The sequence below is a fragment of the Apium graveolens genome, chromosome 1, assembly GCF_009905375.1.
Source record: "Apium graveolens cultivar Ventura chromosome 1, ASM990537v1, whole genome shotgun sequence".
Classification (NCBI taxonomy): domain Eukaryota; kingdom Viridiplantae; phylum Streptophyta; class Magnoliopsida; order Apiales; family Apiaceae; genus Apium; species Apium graveolens.
This window is the reverse complement of record NC_133647.1, coordinates 99826131-99852285: the sequence shown is the minus strand read 5'-3', so window position 1 is coordinate 99852285 and position 26155 is coordinate 99826131. Positions and strand designations below refer to the sequence as shown.

At 35.1% G+C, this 26155-nt stretch overlaps 1 long non-coding RNA gene across 1 annotated transcript; it reads left to right on the top strand.

The window, feature by feature from the left end:
* The first annotated feature begins 4336 nt into the window (after positions 1–4336).
* LOC141724732 (uncharacterized) lies at positions 4337–5988 on the top strand. Its single transcript, XR_012576874.1, has 3 exons — positions 4337–4469; positions 4593–4669; positions 5941–5988. It is a non-coding gene; the product is annotated as an uncharacterized LOC141724732 (long non-coding RNA).
* The last annotated feature ends 20167 nt before the right edge of the window (positions 5989–26155 follow it).

Here is a 26155-nt window from a genome sequence, read left to right as displayed (position 1 = left end):
CATCCCCGGGTGGGTAATGATAACGGTTAAGGATAATCAATGACCAATCGTGTTGTCCACTTGCTGTCACACGATTCCCTTCAAACTATCCATCATCATGTCACCTTGATAAGCTATATCAAGTAACATTGTTGATTCCTACGTTGGATTCGTAGGATAACGAACCGTTGATATTTTTCTCTAAACTGGAACTTATCTAAAGGTCTTTTATTCGATCAATATGCTTCATTCTCAAATCTTATGATTATCTTGTCTAGCTTAAGCTTATCCATATTTTTAATTATCCGAGTAATGTTTGATGAATTATTTTCTATCAAATTAATGAATAAATCTTACTGGATATCGATTACTTTCTTTCATACTTGGACTCTTCCCTCGAGTTCATAAATAAGTAACAAGTTGTTATGCTCATAGATGATCAAGTGTTCAGAGATTTCTCGTGAATTCTTTTCCCCTATTCCAAAAGGGGGTTGTACATCGAACGTTGTAATCCTAATGAAACTATCAAATTAATGTTGGTATTCAAAGTTCAATTCTATTAAATGCTTTGCTATTTACAGAGACACCTTTGGGTGGAACGCTTTTTTTTTGGTATGAAATATTTGATGAATGGCTATCGATTATTCTGATGCCAAGAACGCTCTATTCAGAGTCTATAGTTACTCTCGGTCCAGAACTCAATGACTCTGTATTCTCAACTCGATTATCCTGGTAGCCATAACTTCTTCAATGGCTATGGTGTTGAGATTTTTGACTCACAGACTGAATTGGCTAGTTGCATATAATTTCTTGAAAAACTAGCCAATTGTTCTGACTATTTGAAATTTTAAATGATGTAAGGAAAAGTCTAGCTAATCGTTCTACTCAGATATTGTATATCCAAAATTAATTGAGCTAGCCATTTTGTTTAGCTAGTGGTTAATATTTCTTGAGGTGGACTAGGTATTGTTCCACTAGTTCACCATTCAATTTAATTGTGTAAGCGAATTCATAAGCATTTTTCATGCAAGAATGCGGGATGAAATCTTAATAAGAATGTCTAGATGATATTGATATCTTGGGAATCGTTCTTCCAAGGCTGATTACCTTGTGGATAACAGGAAGTATAGATGTGAACTGTTGTTCTGACGTGAGATTGAAAACTCAATACTATGATTACGTGGCCAGAGTACCGTGATGAGTAAATTATTTTAGAGTGGGAATAACGTGTTTAGAATCTACGATAAGAACCTTTAGTATGATGGTAAAGGAACGTTAAGGAAAATGCTGCCGTGATTGGGGTTACACCCTTGCAAGGTTGCGACGATGTTAGTGGTTAATGAATTAGAGAACGATCAAGCCTGTGAGACCTTGAGGTAATAAATTTTCGTGTTTTATAGGAAAGATGAGTAAAAGATCGATGTTAGGAATAATTGACGATGAGGGAAGACCTTTGTGCGAATTATGATGAGGCATCCTAAGCATGACCTAGAATAACCGCGATAAAGCTCGTGTTACAAGAAATAAAGATTTTAACTTATGAGGAGGGTTGTGATTATTTTTAGAATATATATATATATATAGTATCATAAGACACGAGGTAAAAATATATAATCAAGATTAATCAAGGAATAAGATTGTGAAGTTCTCCGTAACTGAGGGAGAGCCAGTGTGGTGGCCGACCCTGTAAGTAAGAGAAGGGACTTGAGATGCAAAAAAATTCAGGACAACTGGTAAGAAGAGTTGAAAGGGATGAAGTTAAAATTATGATAACAGAAAAGTAACTAGTAGAATTAATGGAAAGCAAGAGTCGATCAAGATTGACAAAGAAGCGAAGGTTATGACAAGAAGGAATAACGATGAGTGGAAACTTATCTTGTAACAGGAAGAATTAATGTCATATTGAAACTTAAGAGAATATTGACCATGATTAAATAAGAAAAAAAACGCTGGTAGCTGAGCAAGAGAATACTCAACACGCCAGAGGATTAAGGTAGAAGATCAAAGAATTAGTGGACAAAATGAAACCAACAAAGATTTTAATAAGTGCAAGGATTTATTTCGGTAACTTTGGAGTAAGGATTACCAAGGACCCAGTCGGTCCATGGTACTATTTGGGGTTATAATTTATAGGTTAAATAATCCTGCTTATTATCGTATCATAAACGCGAGATCTTCCCTTGACAATTTGTTATGAAGACGAAAGAAACGATTAGCGACAAGGAACCCAATAGTGTTTGTACCAAATAAGAACCCAAGGTTGATTCAATAATTGGATTAATTTCTAGTTATTTTGTGGATAAGATCGAGCGTGCACTGCTTAAGGAACACGGATCGACAGGTAGAGTGAGGAAAACAATCGCCAACAGGAAGTTTTGTGTAGTGCACTTATTATGCAAGCATAAGAAAGAGACACCGATACTCTGACGATGGGACGCAGTGGAAAGTTGAAGAAAGTGAGGCAGAAGCACAATGAAGGATGGAGAAGGTCATCCAAACCCTTAGAAGTGACTGATGGCAACTCCCAATGCATGTGAATACGTCCAAGATGCTAGAGAGGACACGAAATACGACAATGATAAAGACGCGTCATATTAAGCATAGTATGTTGGAATCGTTTGACGCAGGTCGACCAACAGTGGAAACTAGTTCAAAGGTCATCGAACGTTCAATATTCTAAAGCGCATCGATCAGTACATGCAAGATGGTGCTTCCTTCAAAACGGTGACGAGACCGTGAGGTGTTTTATATGTCTATAAGAAGAGGTGTTAAATCTGATGCTAAGTGTGTGATAAAAGACAAGTGCATTGAAATATGATCAGATTTTGGTATATAGATCAATCGACAGAGAGTGTATATCCGAATAGGTAAAAACTAAGAAACGAAGCATTAAGCGCGAGTAACAGTGCTGTAGAGGAACCAAAGGGTGAAAGAACCATTCAAGCAATAAAGGACGCGCTAATAGTCCGTGCTATGGATTTTAGAGGAAATTGGAATGACTAGCTTTAGTTATTAAAGTTAGGGACGATAACGAATTTCATGCAAACATGAGAATATATCTTTACGAAGCATTGTATAGGAGAAGGATTTGTTCTTCCTTGTGTTAAAAAAAATAGGTTGGCAAACGAAGAATACTTGGACCAAGTTGATTCAACAGATCAAAGAAACTAGAGATCTTATCAAGCTAGGCTTGTCGGTGGCAGCCCAAGATAGACAAAAAGAAATATGCTGAGAATATGAAGTAGGAGACCTAGTATTATGGAAGGTAGTTCCCTGGCAGGGAGTGATGAGAGTTGGAAGAATAGGAAAGCTGAGTCTAAGGATTGTTAGATCGTTTGAGATCTTAAGAAGAATAGAGAACCTGGCTTACGAGTTAGCACTAACCCAAACCCTTGACAAGTTCATAACGTATTCCACGTGTCTGTGATAAGGAATTAAAATAGCGACTTCAGACGTATGATCGAATTTGAGCAGATAAACTTCAGCCAGACTTAAATTATGAGAAAGAACCGATACAGATCATAGATCGCAAGAAGCAAATGATCCAAGGCCAAGTGGTCGAGTGCATGAGAGTTTATTAAAAAGATTAATATATTAAAGAGTCGACATGGGAGCTAGAAAGCACATGCAAGAAAAGTACCCCCATCTATTTTTGGACTGATTCCGGGACGTAATCCTTTTAGGGGGGGAGGCTGTAAGAACCCTAAATTTTGTAATATTTTAAAACTTCAGTGCATAATAATTGGATGTGATTATGCAAAAAATTTTGAGTTCACCATAAATGAATAGTGGAATCTTGAGAATCAGAGAACGTATTCTTGTTTAACGAGGGAAATAAGTGAATGCAAAAGCCGTCGAAATTCGAAGATTCCCACTTATACTACGTGTTTTAGAATCCGTAAAGAATGGTGTAGAACCGGGAATACTACGTTAAATAAACATCTCATCAAAATGTTATTAAGTTCAAGAGAAAGGAATGGAAGTGATTAAAGGATTATAGACGATAAACGAAATCCTTGCGAAACGAAACGTTCTACGGGAAAACTATCGGAATAAAACGACAAGTGCATGAACGATAATTAAATGAGGAAGTAATTGGGAGCCATGCAAGTTGGCCATGCACAATCCTACACCCAACTAGTAGTTAGAAGTGTAACTAGTAGTTAGTCAATCAAACTAGAATAATGTTGTGAATAGTAAAGGGGGAGACAAGGAGTACATGCACCATACCTCCATATTTCTCTCATTCAACACACAATCACAAGCCATACTCTATTATTTCTTTATCCAAAGTGAAGCTCTTATACATATATCCACATATGTATACTTATAACCTAACACACTTTCAAGAGCCAAGCAAAAGGAAGCCATTCTTTCCATCCTTCTCCATTTCCGAATTTCCAAGAACCCCCAAGAAATAAAAATTCATAACTTAAGATCTACCCACTCAAATATCATAAAATTTTAACCGTAGCTGCTCCATATCATAGGTAAGCTTCATACCAAATTTCAGACTCAAATAATTGTTTTTCAATTTTATAAAAATGTTTGAAGGAGATGCTGAATAGTAACTCTGAATTTTACTAACTCGTTTTCTTGATTTCTCTTGTTAGTCTAAGGCTTGTTAGGGATAGATCAACCTTCTACAAGGTTAATACACTCCTCCTAGGTGTTCTAAGGATCCAAGAAGGTATAACTCTTCACCCTTAAAGATTTTATGGTTGGATTTTAAGGATTATTGTTATATGGTTTCAAGATTTAAGAGATTGTGAATGCTTGAGGTTTATATGTTTAAATCTTGTTAAGTTTTAAAGATTATGAGATGTGGTTCTTGGATGTTACACTAGATGATGTAAATAATGAGTAGATGAGTGAATCTTGAAGATTATATGTGTTGATGTTGGTTACAAGTAGTGGAAATGGCAAGATCTTGTTGTGGTTATTTAGTAGTGGACTTGTTGCACATGTTCTGATTTGTGCAGAGAATTCGGCCATGAAATAATCTGTAAAGTGTGAACCACTAGACATTAAAATCTGGATATTGTTTTGTAGTTTCGGTACATATAAAGAACGTCCCGAGATAATTTACGGTTTAGGAGTTATGGCCGATTTAGTGAAAAACATTTTTGTGAGAACACAGTTACGGATTATGGAGTTGTGTGATGATTTTGGAATCTACAAATTATAATTTGACTATGGAAAAATCATGGTAACTGGATATTACAGTAAGGAAGAAGACCCAAAAAGAATTTCATTAAAATATTAATTTTCCAATTTTATAAAAATGTTGGAACCAAAGTCGCGCGGTAATGCTACACGACGCGTAGCCACTGGCTAGCTACTGCCCTGTTTTGATTAAATCTGGGAAATTTGTTTTCTAAAAAGGACAGAGTTTGTTTTTGATTAAAAAGTAGAAGTTATCTAGATCGTGCACGCAAAGACGGCGTGTCGATTGATTTAACGGTTTGTGTGTTATGAGCGTTTTAGTAAAACTAGCGCGAATAGTAGAACTCCATAGTCGACCGAACTTTGGAAATGTTTTCACCTATTTAAATTCATATTTTTAAATCGAAACTTTTGTGATAATTATAAAAAACACTCAAGAATTCCTTGAGGTGGTTTCGCATTTAAATCTTAATTTTTCAATTTATTAAAAATGCTAGCGTGCAAGTCGCGTAATAGTAATTCAATGAAAAGTCAATTATGGAAGTACTACTTTGACCGCCCGTTTTGGCCAAGTTAATAATATAATTTAGAGATGATCAAAACACGAGAGTTGTTAAGGATTGTAAGAAGAACACATAGGTGTATTGAGCGAGATTTTAAATTGACAGTAACGAGGTGTGAGATGTTGTAAGTTAAATGAACCCGAGAGAGTGAAGATCGGGTAGAGTGAGTCTACTTATAATAAGTCGATCGTTGGTTAACCCGACTAACCGAGGTTATATTATGTCTTGGTAGAGGTTCCAGGACCGAGAGGGATACATCAAGGTAGAGCTTGGGCATCAGGCAAGTTTTCGAAATCTTATCTTATGATATCCATGCTATATATACTGTTGTGATATTGATGCCATGATTTACAGTCTGAAAATATATGTTTGTCTGTGATATCAATACATTCAAACTATGTGATTGTTTACGAAAACAAATTTCATTTTATACGAGTATGAGAAATCGAAGTGAAATTTTAATATAATACAAGATAGTGGGAGTCGGAGATATTTTAAATCGATTTAATTCCAGAACGAGCCGGACTCGAAAGATTTCTATTTCAATAAACAAAGTACTTTCGCGTAACATACATATTAAGCGAACGATTGAGATTTGATTTATAACTATAAGAGATAATCGAATATTCACTCAAGGGATAGCCTATTTGATTATTTATTTATAAGTAATACCATAAAGAGTTACTAAAATATCCGGAAAATACTTAAAGAGGTATTGAAAAGTTTTTAAATCAATTCACTCTATCTAAAACGTATGTAACCATTCGAAGGATAATTATAAGATGTCAAATCCTGTCTTAAGTATTTAATTAAGATTTTTATCAATTCATTGAACCTTATTGAGAAACATTTTATACTTAAGGTTGTATTAATTCATTGAAACCTTCTTAAAAATATTATGAGACTGTAAATATTTAATATTACGTACCTCTAAAATCATTTAAAAATAGACATAGTTCTCAAGGATACTTTCTAAATTATTCAAAATTCTCAGAAGAGATCAATCATCTGAAACTTATCAAAACCTTAGGGAACTTAGTCTAGAAGCATAAGGGTTTTGCTTCCTCGCTCAATGAAAAACAAGTGAACAATATATGTAAAACTTTACTACAGTTAAGGGTTTGAAAATGGAATTTAAATTCAAAACTCCGACAACTCCCAAGGATTAATTGAATTAAAAGTGATGAATAAATCATCTTATTTAAAGGTCAACTCAGAACGATCTATTCGTTCGATAAAGGATTTCGTGTAAATAATATAATTGTTTTGGGACTGGAATGTGGCCTGCCCAGCATGGAGAGGTATCGGGTAGTGACCAAGCGCAGAGTGGCGCAGTATACAGTTATATGGTCTCTGTGACCATTGACTTTCAGACTTGCACGAAAATGGGCAACCATCGTGTAATGTCTTCAAAAGCCCAAAGGCGGCTAGGTTTGTATTCCTTCTACTAGTAGAAAAAATTTTGTACTCGGCTGATCACCGGTTCGTGGTTTATTCCAGTATAGTCCCTTTCTTCCATTTTGGAAAATTGTTGTGCAATCTACAACAGAAGGCCGATAAGGCTGAGTTTTAAATCATGAGATACATGATGTGAATATCAAATCCAGTTTATAATTCTGGTTCGAGTAAAATCTTGAATTTTGAAAAAGAGATGGATACAAGTATAAAGTGGATATAATGTTACAGTTGATTTTGAGAATATTACAAGTTTGACAAGCATATATGTTTTCATAAATCTTTGAAAAATATAAAGTACATTTTTTGTTATATATATATATGTATACATATAAATATATATGTACCTTGCTGAGCCATAGTGCTCACTCTTGCTTTTATATATCATATCACAACAGATAGCCAGTATGCTGGAGAGAAGGCAATTGCGTGGAGAATACGTAGATTGCCCACAAACTCTTTGCAGCTTTGCTCAGGAGGACCAGAGTATGCAGATAGGATGCTGTTCGAGTTAGAAATATTCATAACTTCATGTAGAGGTTATGAGTAATAGTGTGAGATCCTGGAAAGTGTACTTGATGTGTAATAACATATGTTATTGGTTATGTATTGTTTCTAAGATTATAACTTGTATGTGTGAAGGATTGGGGTCTATGATGTGGTTTTGTTGGATCATGGGGATTAACACATGTGACAAAGGATTGGATGGATATGTGACGACCCAGATTCCTAACCCCGAATTTGGGGGTGTTACAGAAGTGGTATCAGAACTTTAGGTTATAAATCTTGAAAATGATAGGAGTAAAATCGGGTAGACGTAAGGATAAAAATGAATTAATGAGAACTCTCATCGAGTTCGTAGTCGGATTACTACGGAGTAGTCGCGATGGTAGTACCCCAAGGGAACACTAGCCTTAAGAGTAGAAGTATCGGTTGAGTTATTAGCAGTCGATTGAAAAGCCAGCATTAAAGGAATAGAATGAGTTATAGTACTCAGAGACAAGAGTGCTAAGAGTTATGTGTAAAAGAGAGTCTATCGGTTGAGCTGATAGAGTTTGTTGATGGACTACCACGAGTTATATTGAAGTATTTATGTGAAGTGTTACACGAAGACTGTTGGAATCATTTGAGATCGACATGATGAGGAAAGGAGAAAATTGTACAGGATTTTTATAGTAATATTGATATAGAAGTGGAGCTGGGTCTCCGAAAAAAGCGGAATGAAGACGATACCTCCAATACCATAGGTTGATTGGATAACCCGAGTCTTGCTACTCATAGCTCTTTATAGATTGCCCTTGAGGAGACATATCAGGCTAGAATCAAGATGCTTATTTTTTTTACAAGTCTTCTAGTCGTCCAACTCTCCAGTTATATCTTCCTTTGTTTTAGTCATGATCCTCTCCTGTAAATCAACTACATTCCTTATCTGAAGTACCCGCACTTAAGTCCTAATATAAATCCCGACGGCCTTAAGTTCTGATATAAGTTCTGACTTCAGTAAGTTCTGATTTCCAGTAAGTCCTGATAAGTCCTGATATTAAGTTATGAAACTAAACAAATCAGATTAGACATGACATCACAAATATATCTAACAATCTCCCCCAACTTGTAAATAATGAAAAATATACAAGTTAATAGATTTGATGATGTCAAAAATATTTAAGTACAAATGAAATGAGAGTTTATTTAGACAATTAACTACAACTTACAGTCCTTACAGCTTTTACCAATCTTACTGAATCAATCTGAATCCAAAATGATTCTTGACAAAGTTTGATATCAGCTTCTCTTTTGTAATTCTCGGGACTTGAGCTAATGTAGCCTTGACTTGCTTCATTTTTTCATCTTGACTTCCAATCTGGTAGATGGCAGTCCTAAGTACTGAGATGTGATTTCTTTCTAATCCATAACCACATCTGATTATCCTTGGATGAGATGAGTCTTCATTATAGCACAAACATTTCTCTTTCAGAATAACCTCAAGTTTAGCAGGATTCTTCTTCATTGGAATTTCACTTCCATCATCTTCAACTATCTTTGGAAAAACTTCTGCAACCCTTGATCCAGAGATTCTGGCTTTATCCCTTATGGTCTTCATTATGAAATTTGACCATCTTCTGGTAATCTCAGACTTTATCTCCAAAAGATAATGAAAGAATTGAAGTTCTTTCAGAGATTTATTCAGCACATCTGATTCTGACATTCTGTATGTTCTTCCATCTTTGAAAAATATGTAAAAACCCAAATTTTTGACATCGATAAAAGACCTTTATGAATAGTAACCTTGCGGTCTAATGAAAACTTTTACGACCACACCATATACGAGTTTTTAATTTAAGATTCCGAGTTGATATTGTGATTATACGTATCGAATGAGTGTATGTAAACGCTATTAGTTTTCGAAGAAAACAAACTTTGAAAAATGACCATATTTATGAATCATCGAGGATTACGGTAATCACAATATAATTACAAATTGAAAACCCTACGGATTTATATTCAAGCATGATAATTCAAAACACAAGGAATAAATACGAAAGGATTTACGTCGCGAACCATTTACGAGAAAGTATTACGAAAACGTTTAAGTGACCGAACGAACGCGTAAACGATTAAATAAATATAACGCACTAACTAACCATGGTAGAAAAGTAACCATGGTTACTTTATCAAATAGTAAGCTAAACATAGGATGATCAACCAAGGGCTAGCAAATAGTGAGCTAAAGAGCTAAACCAAGTGGCTTAACTTGTAATGTACCAATGCTAGCTAGTTTTGTCTCCAAGATTGGAAACCAAGATCAAATCCTAGGATATATACTAAGAAATAAAAATCAAATACAAGATATCACCACATTATTTCAAGAATCTCCCAAGAAGCAACAAAATTCTCTCTCCCCATTTCTTCTTCTCTTCCATTCGGCCCTTTTCAAGAAACCAAGAAATCAAATTCAAACCTTCAAGCTCTAGCCATGGATAAATCCTCCCATTAATTCTCAAGATTCCTACCAATCAAACTAAGGTAAGATAAATCTTTGAGCTCTTTTTATCAAGGTTTGATGGGTGAAATAAAATCAAGAAAGTTGATAATGAATAGTATGAATAGTAACTCTTCTTTGGTTTCTTGATTTTAATGGTTGTTTTAGGTTCCAAAAACTATACTAAGCACTCCCAAGACTTCACCATCATAAAGAATACATCTCAAGCTCTCAATAAAGGTATAAATCTTTGACCCAACCTTATTTAAGATTTAACTTCAAGATCCTTTTAGTATATAGTTGTAACCTAGTTTTGATGGGAGTATTGTTGTAATCTTGATGTTTAGCTAAGTAGATTTAAGGTTATTTGTTGTTGTCTCAAGAACATGATGTTCTTGAGAGTAGTTATTGTGGTGATGATGATATGTTGATTGTTAGTGGTAGTATAAAGATTTAAGGCATAAACGAAACTCCGATCGTAACCGTAATCTCGCTAAAATGAATAAAACATAACTTTAAGTTTCTGCAGAAAGTCCCGAAGCTGTAACTGTAGTTTCTTGAAAAATAACACTTGATTATGCTAGAAAATGTTATAAGAATCTTTTAGGCGCTTGAATCACTTGATTCCGATTTATGGATCAAAAGTTATGGCCGTTTTACTAAAAGTGATTTACGTGACAAAAACTGCTACGAATTGCGAACTTTGAAAAAAAAGGATCGACTTAAAAATGTTCATAAATCATGAAATTTATACAGAGAGTATTAAATTGAGTTTCCTAACTTCCATTAAAATTTCAAGTGAAAATAATGAATTTTCAATTTTATAAAAATGTCGGAGCCGAGGTCGCGCGGAGTACGAATGTCAAAAATAACCCCCTGTTAGGAAACTGCCACTTCGGGATTTTAATCCCTGTTACCAGAAAACTATTTTCAAATTATGTGTTCTAAATTTTGTCTAGATCACGCACGCGAAAATGGTGCATCAATTGAGTTAATGGTTTGAGAGATATCAACATTTTAGTGAAAACGGTTTGAATAGTAAAACTCCGTAGTTGACCGAACTTTTGAAATGCTTTTCACCTAATTAAATTCATTTTATCAAAATAAAACTTTTAGGATAAATATTACAAGCACTCAAGAAGCTCATCGAGGTAGTTTCGTATTAAAATACTAATTTTAAGATTTATTAAAAATGATAGAATGCGAGTCGCGTAATAGTAACATTCGGTAAAGTCAACTCTAGAAGACTACTTTGACCGTCCGTTTCGACCAAGGATTGATACATATTTCGAGTCGGTCAAATATTGAAAATTATGAAGTCTTGAACTTATTAGAATATAAGTTGGTGATGAGAGTAAGAATGCTGATTAAGATTATGATATTTGTTGAATAGAAAACCCGGAACGAGAGGAAGTCAGAAAACGTATCTTGGATTCCAGGCAAGTTTTCAAACCCTACCTTTTTAGAACTGTTGTGTTGTGATTGCTTTTAAATACTGCAATATATGCATGATAAATGTTTTACGGAGATTTATAAATTGTTATATATTGAATCATAAGATATGATGATTTTGGTATAATAAAAGTACCGGATTTGAAACGATATATTTAGACCGAGGATTGGTCGGTGTAAGTTTATAAAAACTCTGGAAGTATTCCGGAGTTATTATATTTGAGAAATGTTAATGCTAGAGAATAGCGTAACATGTATATTATAAGACCGAAAGTCGGTCGGGATTTCAAAATAAAAACCCGGAAATCATTCCGGTGATATTATGAAACGATTAAAAGTCCATAGTAGTTGCGTATTAAGGGACCCAACGTCCACTTACGAAACATTAAAACACCTCGAACTTTTATTAAAACGGTTTCCAAAGATCGTATTCCCTCAACTATAATTATCGTTCGAGTAATAAATATCATATACCTACTCATTTATTATGGGAGAAGCATATCCCAACGATTATTTATTTCAAAACCGATTAAACATTAAAGGTTATTAAATTACGTAAACATAAATTAGTTGAGGAATATTATTTTAAATATTCTTTTAAAAGTAAACTCCTTCGAGGTTTAATTATTTATCGATTATCATTTAATTAATTATTATTTATTAAAGGGTTTATTTATGATTTAAAAATCATAGAACCTGATTTAAAACACTTTCTGATTTTCGGAAAATCATTCGAATAATTTCAGATCGTCGAAGAATAGTATCTCGACTTATTTAAATATTTGAATATAGTTTCAAAAGGAACTCCCCCTTATTTACTTATCTGTTGACAACGGTCAACTCACATCCTTATTACTTCCTCCGAAAAATTCGGAAGTACGTATACATATACACATATACACTAATAAATCAAGTTGTTTCTATCAATAAGCAAAATGCTTGGGGAAACTTCGATGTGGTTCAAGTTCTTGAGATATGATAGAATTTCCTAAAGGAAAAAGGAGGGGTAGGATCCAAGTACTTCATGTATTGGATAGACTACTGGTACCGTAGGAGACGGTACAATATGTACCTAAGGACCTGTGAAGTGTGTGTATACCCAAAATGAGGACACATAGCCCGTATGCGGCAAGAGTGATAACCGGGATACGAAGGTGTCGTCCTTCTACTAGTAGAAAAGGTTACTTTTATCGTAGTACGACTGATCATCGTATGCGATGGCTCCAATGAATGTCCTATATTCTTCCAATTGGAATTGCGATGCAATACCGTAACTCAAGCCTATGTGCTGGGTTTACCATTAAGGTATTTGCAGACTAATAAGTCAATCAAAGAATTGTTTTGAAAAGAGGCGTGTATCACCAAGAAAACTACTTTGAATAAATACGTATCCTTGTACGGAGTAATATAATTTCCTTTAACAGTCTTTTCATACTGTTGATTATTATGGCTGAGCATTATTGCTCACTCTTGCTTTTTTTTAAATGTCACAACACAATAGATTACCAGTATGACGACATGAGACTTAGTCACTTGAAATCGTGGGGAGAATCCCTTACAGCTTTGTCTCAGGTGGACCAGAGTATCCAGATAGGTATAAGATATTAGTAGTAATTATTGTAACTTCATGTAGAGGTTATGAATAATTGTTTAAGATCCTGTAAAGTACATTTGAGTGTAATAATAGAAGATTACATTTTGTACATCGTTTCTAAGGCTATAACTTGTGTGTGTGTGCATGAGATTGGGGTCTGTTGGATTATTGAATCTATACAGGTTACACATGAGTGAAGGATGGCGTGATGACCCAGATTCCTGACCCCGAATTTGGGGGCGTTACAAAATAGAATCAGCTTTTCTTTGGCATTACTCTTATCATGAGCATCCAGTACCACTTGAACAGATATAACCTTGTCAAGGTGTTTCTGTGTAACTTCCTCAAGTGGTTTTTCAGTTAATAAAAATGGATCTTTGATAGTTACTTCAACTCCTTTTTTCAGCTTGGCTTCGCTTGATCCTAACCCTGATATGTCTCTTGCTTCTCTAGCATTCAATCCAACAGTCAAGAAATCAGATAACAATTGACTTTTCTTAGGATCTGATGGTGTAACATTTTTCCATAGGAGTTTCTTCTTATCAGTAACTGTCATCTTGTTCAAATCAACTTGAGCTCTGTCAGAGGTTGATGTCTTGATGACTTGTTCAGGATTTGCAGATTCTTCTGTAGCTTGCTATTTTGAACTTTCTTCACTCTAAACAACTTGAGCTATATCAGAGGTTGTCTTAGATTCTTCTGTCACCTTTCTTCTTTTTAGAGTTTCAACAGTTTCATCTTCAGCAGAAGAATCATCAAAGACTTGAACCAACTTGCACACAGGATCCATCAGAATTTGAGGAATCTTTATTTCCTGTTTGTTGACTGTCTCCCCAACTTTTCATTTTCCCTTGTCTTTGGGATCAGTAGTGGTTTGGAATCTAGTGCTTGATCTTGGAATCTCTATAGAAGATATTTCTTTTATCACAATCCCTTTTCCTTTGGCCTTGGAGGTTTCTTTACATTAGAAGCTTTAGACTTAGGATTTGTCTTCTCAGCTGCAAATCTAGCTTCTTCCTCCTTTAGAGTCTTTAAATCCATTCCAGGATTATGCTTGAGGAACAACCTTTTAGCAATTTCTTCATCAAGAGTCTGAATCTTGGGATCCTTATAGTAGACAGTAGTCTCCCTTCCCTTAAGCTTTAAAATTTGTATAAACTTCTCAGATTCTTGACTTCCAGATTGAATGAGAACATCAGACTTTGTCATCAGAACTTGCTATCAGAGTTTGAGCATTCACAGCTTCAGAACTTGAATTCTTCCGTGTAGAAGATTTGCTAGAATCAGAAATTAGTTTCTGTGAAGAAACTTTGCTGCTTTGCTTGCCTTGACCTTGACCTTTGCCCTTGCTAGGGTTTCCCTGATCATCTCCTTTATCATCCTTTTTCTTCAGTGTCTTGATTGGTGAGCATTTGGACTTAACTACCTTCTCCCCCTTTTTGGCATCATCTGTCAGGAGTAGTGAGAGAAGAAGTTCCACTGAAGATTGAATTTCATTGAGCTGTGTTTGTTGAGCAGCTTGATTCTGCATGACCTCATCCAGTTGGGCCTGCTGCTTTATCTGAACTTGCTTAATAACTTCCACTTTATCATGAGTTGGTCTGATAAACCTATTCTTATCTAGTTTAAGCATCAGGTCTAGCTTATCAACATTTTCCTGAAGTTTATCAACCTTTTCATGTGTCTTGGAGTGTAGACCTTGAAGATTCTTAGTAATGAGAGCAGTGAGCTTTTGAAATTTGTTCTGACTGAACATTTGAGCCGGGTATGAAATAATTATCATTCCATTTCTTGGTCCGTTCCACTCCTCTAAAAGTTTCCTCCCATGAAACAAGAGCATCTTCTTCAACAAACTTAAGCAGTGCCTCCTTCCCAAGAATTGGAGCATTAACTGGAACACTTGCTGGAGCACTATATTCAGAACTTGATAAATTCTCATCATCTTCTGTTAACACTAGAGTGTGTGTAACTGAAGGAGATTCTGGAGTAGCTTCATTTAAATTATGATCTTCAGTGCCAAGATCCAGAATTGGAGTTGATGGTCTCTCAGCCTGTAGTATTGGTGAAATAGGAGGTGTTGACTGTTTTGCTGGCGGAGCTTCCAGATAGAGAATAGTAGGAATATTCAAGTTATGAATATCTATTTCATAATTTATCTCTTATTGTTCAACATTATCTGTAGCTTGGACTGGAGAGTGAGGTGGAGAAATCACAGATTCCTGTACAGGTTCTGATCTGTGAACTTCAGGAATGTCAAATTCCTGAATCAGAATTTCTCCAAAAGCTGGATGGGCTTCAATTACTGTAGGTTCTTGTGAGATCAGAGATTCCTGATCCCCTTCCTCAGCTTCCTCAGCATCTTCAAATTGAATTTGTGCCATATGCACACCTGCTCTTGTCTTCTTTGATCTTCTGGATGGTGGGGAGATATGATATGTATCAGAATTTACAGATCTTTTCCTTTTCAAAATGCCAGAACCCTCAGCTTCATTCTCCTTCTGAAGAGTTGACTCTTCAGCTTCTACCTCCTTCTGAAAAATTACCTTTTCAGCTTCTACTGTCACAGGTTCTAATGCAGGAACCTGGACCTGTTCATCCGCATCTGATTCATCTATCAGAATCAGCCTTCTCTTTCTCCTTGGTGGAGATTGAGGAACAAATTTGGTCCTTTTGGTTTTGGGCCTTGAGGATGTGTCAGATTTTACAACTGGCACCTTTTGAGAAGTACCAGAGGTTGGTTTTGTTTTGGATTTGAGAGGTGAGGTTCTGATAGTAGGTGCTGATGGTTGTGGTTGAGAGGATTGTGCTAGTTGATAGTAGGTTCTGATGGTAGGCTGTGGTTGAGTGCTGGAAGGATGGGTTGGTGGAGGTTGAGAACTAGAAGGTTGTGTAGGTGCAACATCAGGATATATGGTTGTGTATGTGTGAGGATCAAAATTTACTACGAACTGTTTTACAGATTGAGGAATTTGGAGGGGTCTTAGTACATTCTTCTTATTATCAGCATATAATAATCTCTGAAAGCCCTTTTGTGAAGTTTAAAAGGTTCAATTATCTCACTAAAGTTTTGAGGTGCATCGAAACAACAAAAATTATATACAAGCTGACAGAATCTAGCAAAATAAACTGTGTTACTATCTTCTTTTATCCTATCACCTATAAAACATAAAATTGCAGTAGCATAATCAAAATGAGTTTGATTAAGAAGGGCATACCCAATTTGCTGACTCATTATTGAGATAGCATCAAAGTTGGAGCATTTGTTGGCAAAAGCTTTGGTAATACAGTCGAAAAAGAAGCTCCACTCCCTCCTGATGTAGGGTCTCTCAGTTGTCCCAGCTTGGACAAAGATTTCTCATACCCAAGATTTGCCATCATATTTTGAAGAGCTGACTCCCCAACTTGTGAACTGTAAGTATAGTTTTCTGGCAGATGCAAAGCTTGTCGAATAGTAGACATGGTGACCAAGTGCTCATCTTCCCCTGTTGTAAAAATAATGTTTGGGGACCCATTTTCACCACCATTATCATATACCCCAGACCTCCAAAACTCCAGAATTTGCTTGCCTGAGAGAGTCTGTGGTTGGGTCAGAGCATACCCAATTTCACTTCGAGCAAGAAAATCTTGAATGAAGTGAAGTTCTGAAGGAGTCTCGTCCTTGTTGAGAATAACCATGTAGTTGTTGGGAACAAACTTGGCTCCATCATAGATAATGTCCTTAGGTGCCATTTCTGTGAAAAATTAAGTGAAAAGTTGTGTGTGTATAAAGTGTTTGATAAAATGCCTTTGAGAAAATAGCTTCAGAGAATAATAGAGAGTGAGAGAGAATAAGAGAGAGTAGAAAGGAATAAAAGTAGGTAAAAGATTGTTAAATCTTTCAACTCTGCTATTTATACTCTCCACGTGACAACGACTATATTTGTGAAGCAGAACAGACATCTTACACTGGCAGCATGTAAACAATCAAAACATTATTAGTGGGCACGGTAAACGTGCAGTAATTATTGCTCACATGCGGTTACCAAAACAAATACGCAACCCATTAACCAAATGATTATCACTGTTTTTTATCTCATTTAATTATTTTCTGATAAATATGACCGTTACAGTAAAAACTACAAATAAGTCAAGTAAATAAATAATGCCACGTAAGCATCAGGATTTGCATCAGAACTTGACTATTATCAGAATTTAACGGTCATCAGAACATGGCTCATGTACTAAAAAAAATGAATGACTGTTTCTGTGTTTCTTCAGAGTTTAATCATCAGAACTTTCATCAGAACTTGTCCTCAGAATTTATGCAAATAATACTTAACTGTTTGTCAGAAATAACTAAATTACCACAATAATTTTCATCATTCATATAGAGTGATAATGTGTGTATGTGCAAATGATCATATAAAGATTAAAGTCTGATAAACTTCAGTAATCTTAGAAATAAGGCATAACTAAGAAAAGTGCTTAAAATATGTCTTGAATTGTGAAGTCTGCTATAGAATAAAGTTATGCAAGAATCCACCTCACTATTTGTGCTCATTTTATGCATCTTTTGAAATTTTTTAAACAGTGGCTTCTCAGTGTAAATGAGTTACAACTGCCATCAGAATTTATGCTTTTATCAGAGTATTTCTTCAGTAATCAGAGAATGTGAAAAGTCACCAAGAAAAATTAATTTGCTTTTCTAATGCATATTACTTAATACCAGCAATGCACTTGGATCTTCTCTTTCACATATTTACTCTAGATCTCAAAGGAGTACATGATTTCAAATTTTCTTTTCTTTTGTTTTTTCAGATAAGTGAGGCTTATTAAGCATGTAGTTCATCCTTAAGATTTAGTGACATCAGAATTTGACAGAAAAGAAGCAATAATCTAGTTTGTGACTTAGTAAAATGATATATAAAGTAAATTTGACTAAGATCAAAATTAAAAATTGCTTGTGTTATTGATTTCCACATAAACAACTAATTCAAACATGAGATACATGGTTTGTTAAAGACTACTAAGTCAACATCTAACAAGATAATCCTCATTGGATTGAATAGTCACAGAACATTCAAAACACTCTCAGAGTTTATAGAATCACATCAGATAACAAGTAATATTTAATATGTAACAATTTAAGCACAGATTACATTGAGATAAGAAAGTGTGTAAACACTGATCATAAAGTCTGATGTATGAGAATAAAAACTAAACAGATTTTGAGAAAGAACCTGAAACTATTTCAAGTTCATTTACTAGTCTTGTAAAAGTAGGTTCACATAGTGGTTTTGTGAAGATATCTGCTAGTTGTTGATCTGTTGGAACAAAATGCAATTCCAGTGTACCTTCCATCACATGTTCCCTTATAAAATGGTACCTAATGCTGATGTGCTTTGTCATTGAGTGTTGAACTGGATTTCCTGTCATAGCAATAGCACTTTGATTATCACAGTAAATAGGTATTTTAGAAAATTCTAACCCATAGTCTAGTAGCTGATTCTTCATCCAAAGAATCTGTGCACAACAGCTTCCGGTAGCAATATATTCTGCTTCTGCAGTTGATGTGGAAATTGATTTCTGTTTCTTGCTAAACCAAGAAACCAATCTGCCTCCAAGAAATTGGCAGCTTCCACTAGTGCTTTTCCTGTCTATTTTGCATCCTGCAAAATCTGCATCTGAGTAAACTATTAGCTTAAAATCTGATTCCCTAGGATACCAAAATCCTAGATCAGTTGTACCCTTGAGGTACTTGAAAATTCTTTTCACAGCTATTAGATGAGGTTCTCTTGGATCAGCCTGAAATCTTGCACAAAGACAGGTAGCATACATGATATCTGGTCTACTTGCATTTAAATAGAGTAAAGATGCAATCATACCTCTGTAATAAGTAATATCTACTGATTCTCCAGTATCTTTATCTAACTTGGTGGCTGTGGCCATGGGAATGGATGCAGTTGAACTATCTTGCATTCCAAATTTCTTGAGTAAATTTCTGGTGTACTTGGATTGATTTATGCAAGTACCTTCTTCAGTTTGCTTGACTTGAAGTCCCAGAAAATAGCTAAGTTCTCCCATCAGATATCTTGACTAAATCTTTCACACAGTTTTGTATTTGTAAAGCCAAAGATGATATCATCAACATATATCTGTACCAAAAGTAAGTCCTTTCCATGGTTGAGGTAGAATAAAGTCTTGTCAATTGTGCCTCTGTGAAATCCACTTTATAGAAGGAATTGAGTCAGAGTCTCATACCATGCTCTAGGAGCTTGCTTAAGACCATAAAGTGCTTTGTCAAGCTTGTAGACATGATTTGGAAATTTTGGATCTACAAAGCCTGGAGGTTGTTCAACATATACCTCTTCCTCTAATTCTCCATTGAGAAAAGCAGTTTTCACATCCATTTGAAAGACTTTAAACCTCTTGTGAGCAGCATAAGCCAAAAAGATTCTTATGGCTTCCAATCTAACAACTGGAGCAAATGTTTCATCATAGTCAATACCCTCCTGTTGAAAGTAACCTTTAGCAACCAGCCTTGCTTTGTTTCTTGTAATTATGCCATCACTGTCAGTTTTATTTCTGAACACCCATTTTGTACCAATAATGGATCTATCCTTTGGTCTTGGCACTAGGGTCCAAACTTTATTTCTTTCAAATTCATTTAACTCTTCCTGCATTGCTTGCACCCAATCAGCATCTTGAAGAGCTTCTTCCACTTTCTTTGGTTCAGTCTGGGATAGAAAGGAATGATAAAGACATTCATTTGTTGTTGTTGTTCTAGTTCTGACACCTACTTCAGGATTTTCAATTATTAAGTCAGGTGTATGTGATTTAGTCCACTTCCTTGCAGATGGAAGTTGATCTCTAGAACTGGATCCTCCCCCATGATCCATGCTGTCTCCATCATCATTTTCTGATGCTCCCCCTGAAGTTATGCTCAATGAGATTCCAAAATTTGAGTTGGATCCTTCAGGAATTGAAGAATCAGAGTTTTTAGAATTGTCAGAATTTGGCTCATCAGCAATTGATGAATCAGAATTTGAGAGCCAGTGACTGGTTCTGATGCTTCTTGAGAGTCATGAGATGTGGTATGTTCATCAGCTTGCTCCCCCTGAATAGGTGCATTTTCCTTTGGAGTAGTTACCACAGTTTCAATGATATCAGAATTTAACCCATCAGAACTTACAGGATCAGGATTTAAGTCATCGGAATTTACGGAATCAGAATTTATATCTTCATTTTCAAATCTCAGCTTATCATGATCATTGAAATCTTCAAGTCCAGTAATATTTTTATCATCAAAAGATACATTGATAGATTCCATGACAACCCTTGTTCTTAAATTGTAGACTCTGAAGGCTTTTGTGGAAAGTGGATATCCAACAAAAAATCCTTCATCAGCTTTTAGATCAAATTTTGACAGCTGTTCAGGATGAGTCTTAAGAACAAAAACACTTGCATCCAAATACATGAAAGTATTTCAGATTTGGCTTCTTTTTCTTCACCATTTCATATGGTGTTTTTCCATGTTTGTTTATGAGTGTAGCATTCTGTGTAAAACAAGCAGTCTGCACAGCTTCAGCCCAAAAATAGGTTGGTAGCTTTGCTTCATCAAGCATAGTTCGTGCAGCTTCAATAAGAGTCATGTTCTTTCTTTCTACAACTCCATTCTGCTGTGGAGTTCCAGGTGCAGAAACTCCATTCTCACAAGATCTTTCTTTACTAGCTCATTTATGTTGTTGAAATTTAAATGAGAGAGTCTCCTGTGCCAATTCCAGCTTTCTTCAATTGATGCTCTGCTTAACAGACAGATTGCAGAACCATCAGAATTTGTTGAAAGTCCGGCTTCATATATGTTACCATGTCTGTAACCTTTCAGAACCACTTTTCCTGTAGAATTACTTACAACTTCACAGTGTTCTTCAAAGAAATCCACATGATAACCTCTGTCACAGATTTGACTCACACTTAGCAGATTATGTTTAAGTCCTGAGACAAGAGCTACTGATTCAATTATGACATTCCCAAAATTGATATTGCCATATCCCAGAGTCTTTCCCAAGTTGCCATCTCCATAAGAAACTCCTGGGCCAACTTTCTCCACAAAGTCTGATAGCAGGGCTTTATTTCCAGTCATATGTCCTGAACATCCACTGTCCAGAACCAGGATGTTTTTTCTGTTGCTCTGCAATCACAAAGACCACTATTGGTTCGTTTAAGGACCCGGACTTGCTTGGATCTTTTGGCCTTATTAAGTTTGTTAGCATTTGCAGCGGATTTAGTTTCAGAGTTTATGCTAACATTCTTTTTATCAGACTTTATATCAGAGTTTGCATCAGAATTTACACTAGAAGGAATTACACTAACTTTCTTTAAAGAAGGTTTTATTTGATAATAATCATAGTACAAACTATGATATTCCTTACAAGTATAAATAGAATGCCATAAACTACCACAATGAAAACAAGGATTTTGTGGTTTAAACCTAACAGACCGACTCTTAACTCCTGATCTAGGAGGTAAAGAGTTTATATGTTTTTTTTCTTACAAAAAGAAGCAAGATGGTTAGAGTTTCCACAATTATAGCATTTCTTTCTAGGAGCATTAGGAACATGCATATAATTATTGCTTTTATTCACACCTTCCTTTCCATTCCTATTTTTCCTAGCTTCCTTGACGTTGTTCACATTTTTAATCTCTTTCAGCTTATACTTAAGCTGCTTCTTTGTCATTAAGCCAATGTTTACTACAGCTGGTTTATCCTATTTTATTTTGTCTGAAGTTGACTTTTCTTTGACTTCTGTGTTAGAGTCTTTCATCTTTTCAGATTTTGACTTGTCTGAATTTGACACAAACTTGACAGGATTAACTTTAGGCTTTTCAGCTTTCTTGTTACAGTTTGGTTTAGATGACATTGTTTCCTTTTCTTCTTTATCATCTAGGTAACCTAGTCCTTCTTTCCAATTTCCATTTTCTAAGATTTTCTGAGTTGTTCTTCCAGAGTTAGTCCAAGTTTTGATTATCTCCTTTTCCTTTTCTAGTTCAGATTTAAGAGATTTATTCAGTTTTAGCAGTTCATCTTTAACATACAAAGCCTCATCTCTTTCTTTCTGAGTTTGATGAAATATAACTAACTCTTTTTCTAAGTAGTCATTTCTGTTTCTAAGAGCAAGACTTTCAGATTTTAATCTTTCAGTTTATAAAGTCTGATCTCTAAAACTAATGAACATGGTTTTAAGATATAATCTTAGCTCAGAAATATCATCAATATGAAAAGCAAGAGTTGAATGAGGTACTTCAATTCAGCAGTTCCAGAACTGCTATAAGCATTTGCCATCAAAGCATAATTCACCTCTTCTTCAGAATCTGAAGTGTCTGCCCAGTTTTTCTTCTTTGTGATAAGTGCCTGTCCTTTATCACCTTTTCCTTTCTTGCAGTCAGGAGAGATGTGACCTCTTTCACCACAATTGTAGCATTTGACATTTGAGTTGTCTCCTCTGTCAGACTTTCCTCCTTTGCCTTCAGTCTTTCTGAACCCTTTCTTTTCCGAACTTCCACCTTTCCTGGAAAACTTTTTACCCTTTCTGAATTTCTTGTAGGCTATCTTTGTGATACCCTTCACCATAAGAGCACACAGTTGCATCATCTCTGCATCAACATCGACTTCAGATAAATTTTCAGATTCTGAATCATCATCATCAGAATATGATGACTCTGAATCAGACTATATGACGAGAGCCTTTCCTTTGCCCCTCTTTGAGACAACCACTTTAGGAGATTCCTCCTCAGTTTTAAGTGCAACTATCTTTGATTTCTTCCATGCCTTTTGCTCCTTTGATCCATCTCAAGTTCACGAGTCTTGAGCATACCATAAATTTCATCAAGAGTAGTTTCAGCAAGGTCATAGTTGTCTCTTATGGTAGTAGACTTGAAATCCCAATTTTCAGGAAGAGCTAAAAGGAATTTTAGATTTGAATCTTCAAGATCATATTCCTTGTCCACCAGTGACAGATCATTCAAGAGTTTGGCAAATCTGTCATATAAATCAGTTAGTGACTCATCAGTTTTTGAGTCAAAGTGCTCATACTCCTGTGTGAGTATTATCTTCCTGTTCTTTTTGATGGCTTCAGTTCCCTGGCATCTTGTCTCCAAAGCATCCCATATCTCCTTTGCAGTCTTGCATCCAATAACCCTGTTTGACATGACATTGTCAATTGCACTATGTAGCAAATGCCTTACCCTTGCATCCTTGGCAATAGATGAGATATCTTCAAGTGTGTAATCACCTTTCTCCTTTGGTATCATCTTTGCTGGTTGATTAGCAACTGCAACAGAGAGCTTGGTAGGCTTATATGGTCCATCATTAATTCTGTCAAGGTATTCTGGATCTGTGGCTTCCAGAAACATAGCCATCTTTACCTTCCATATTAGATACTCAGATGCTCTCAGTATAGGAACCCTAATACTCTCATATCGACTGTGGGTTTGATTGTTTTGAGTATCTTGAGTTTTGGTGGATTTAGGTGGAGTTTGTGTTTCGTCAGACATGATTGTAAACTGGATCTCACTATTTGTATATCAACAGAGATGCTCTGATACCACTTGTTAGGTCACACAATACTATAGAAGGGGGTTGAATATAGTGTTTATACAATCAAATCGATTTAGAACACAAGTATGTAACAGTAATCAAGTTTATTCAATATAATAAGCTCTGTTACAAAGTAGGTTAAACTACTCTCTCAGTGATGAACAATATCACTAAGAGCTGCTAGGGTTACAACGAATAATGTTCTTGTTAATGATAACACATATAGTGTAAACCCTAAGTTGTGTTTATATAGTACACAGTTACAAGATATCTTCTAATTGATATGGAATATAATTCTGTCTCCTAAAATAGATCAATCATATATTATCTTTTTACAAGTTCTAGTCGTCCAATTCTCCATGCATATCTTCCTTTGTTTTAGTCATGATCCTCTCCTGTAAATCAGCTGCATTCCTTATCTGAAGTACCCGCACTTAAGTCCTGATATAAATCCTGACGACCTTAAGTTCTGATATAAGTTCTGACTTCAGTAAGTTCTGATTTCCAGTAAGTCATGATATTAAGTTCTGAAACTAAACAAATCAGATTAGACATGAAATCACAAATATATCTAACATATACGTGTTCTTAGCTTTAATTTGCATTATAGAACGTAGAGTTTTATGTACAGATGCGTGATTTCGATATTTGGCCGGAGTTTTAAGTCGGTTTGATCGGAGATTGTAATTCAGGGATGTTTACAGTATGATTTGGACGGGAATAGATTGGTAAGGTGATTTGGAACTGAAACCCTGTGAAAAACACATCAAACAGTTGTGTTTTTGGCCTGATTTTGGTTGGCCGGAATCCTGGCCGGTGGCTGGATTCTGGAAAAATTCCGGTCATGTTCTTCATGTCCCGGAATTCAACCCGTTTGACCCGAACAGAAAACCCGTGTTTGATCCGTTTTTTCAGAATTCCAATTCTGACAACTGTTTCTAGAAATTATTTTTATTTTTATTTTATTTTAATTATAAAATCAGTTTTATTTATTTTATAAATTGATTAATTAATTAATGAATTGATTTATATTATAAATAATTCTGAAATATTTTCTAAAAATCAGATTTAATAATATTCTTAATTATTTATTATTTATTAAATATTTAAAAATTATTAATTATTTTGATAATTAATCAAATAATTTTCAATTAATCATAATAAATTCATTTTAATTCCAAAAATTATAGAAAAATCATTTTTAATTTTGATTTTTCCCTAATAATTATTTAAAAATATTTTTAGGGTTTAATAATTAGTAATAATTATTTATATTGAATAATAAATTGATTTATATGTGTTTAATTGATATTAATTAGACCGCTTGTCTGATTCGAGTGAAACGAAAGCCCTTTGATTCAGAAAAATGATTTATTTTCATTAAAAATAATATTAAAACCTAATTTCTTCTAGAAACTAGTTGACCTTTGATATTTATTTGATTAAAAGCCGGACCGCGTGCAGAGACAAGTCCAATAAATTCCGGAAAATAGGAAACGAGTCAGATAATGATTAGTTAAGCGAACAACGAGTCGATTTTGATTCTAAAAATTATTTTAAACATAAAAATGATTATGTGGCTTATGCGATTATGTGTATTATGTGGTTAATCGAGTATTGCTTGTTAATAAATAATATACAGGTCAATAATAAGCGTATGGGTAGACAATAGAAGCTACGTGAAGTCTATTTGAGACGCGATTGAGATACGAGATGACTAAATCAGTCTATTTCTTTGATAGAAGCCAAGCCATCAGGCAGGTTGAGCCGGTGATAGACGAAGGTGACATATTTGAAGCACATCACGTGGAAGACAAGTTTTTCCCCTATTCTAATTTCAGAATAGTGACGTTTCTTCAGATTCTTATCACGCTTGCACTCTCTAGATTCTTATTCACAAACCCTGATACACAATCGCTATTTCTCTTGGTCATATTTCATTTCAATTCTTGATTTCTCCTTTTCCTTTGAATTCTCTATTCAAATGGTTACACATATACATTGGTATATTCTGGTGATTAGAATATATCAAAGTATACCAATTGTTCCAGTTGCTACTCCATGGACTGGGTAATGATATTTGGGATTAAGTTTTACTTGTAACTAAGGACCGGGACATAACCAGATCCTTGATATAGGCCGTAGAGCCTGGGTGCCCGACTAGATCTATATAGTAAGATATAGATTTGCACTTTATCCTAGCTGATCAGCAGGGTATAGATGCGAACTTGTGTCCAGTTTAGTTCATTTGGTATTTGCCAAAAATGGCCTTCTTTCTATTCTCACAGGGTTATATCTTTGTAGATGTACCCAGATTACCGATTTATTTAGATTGCTTTAACACTGTTTATATTTTGCGGACTTGTTGAGCAATTGTTGGCTCATCCCTT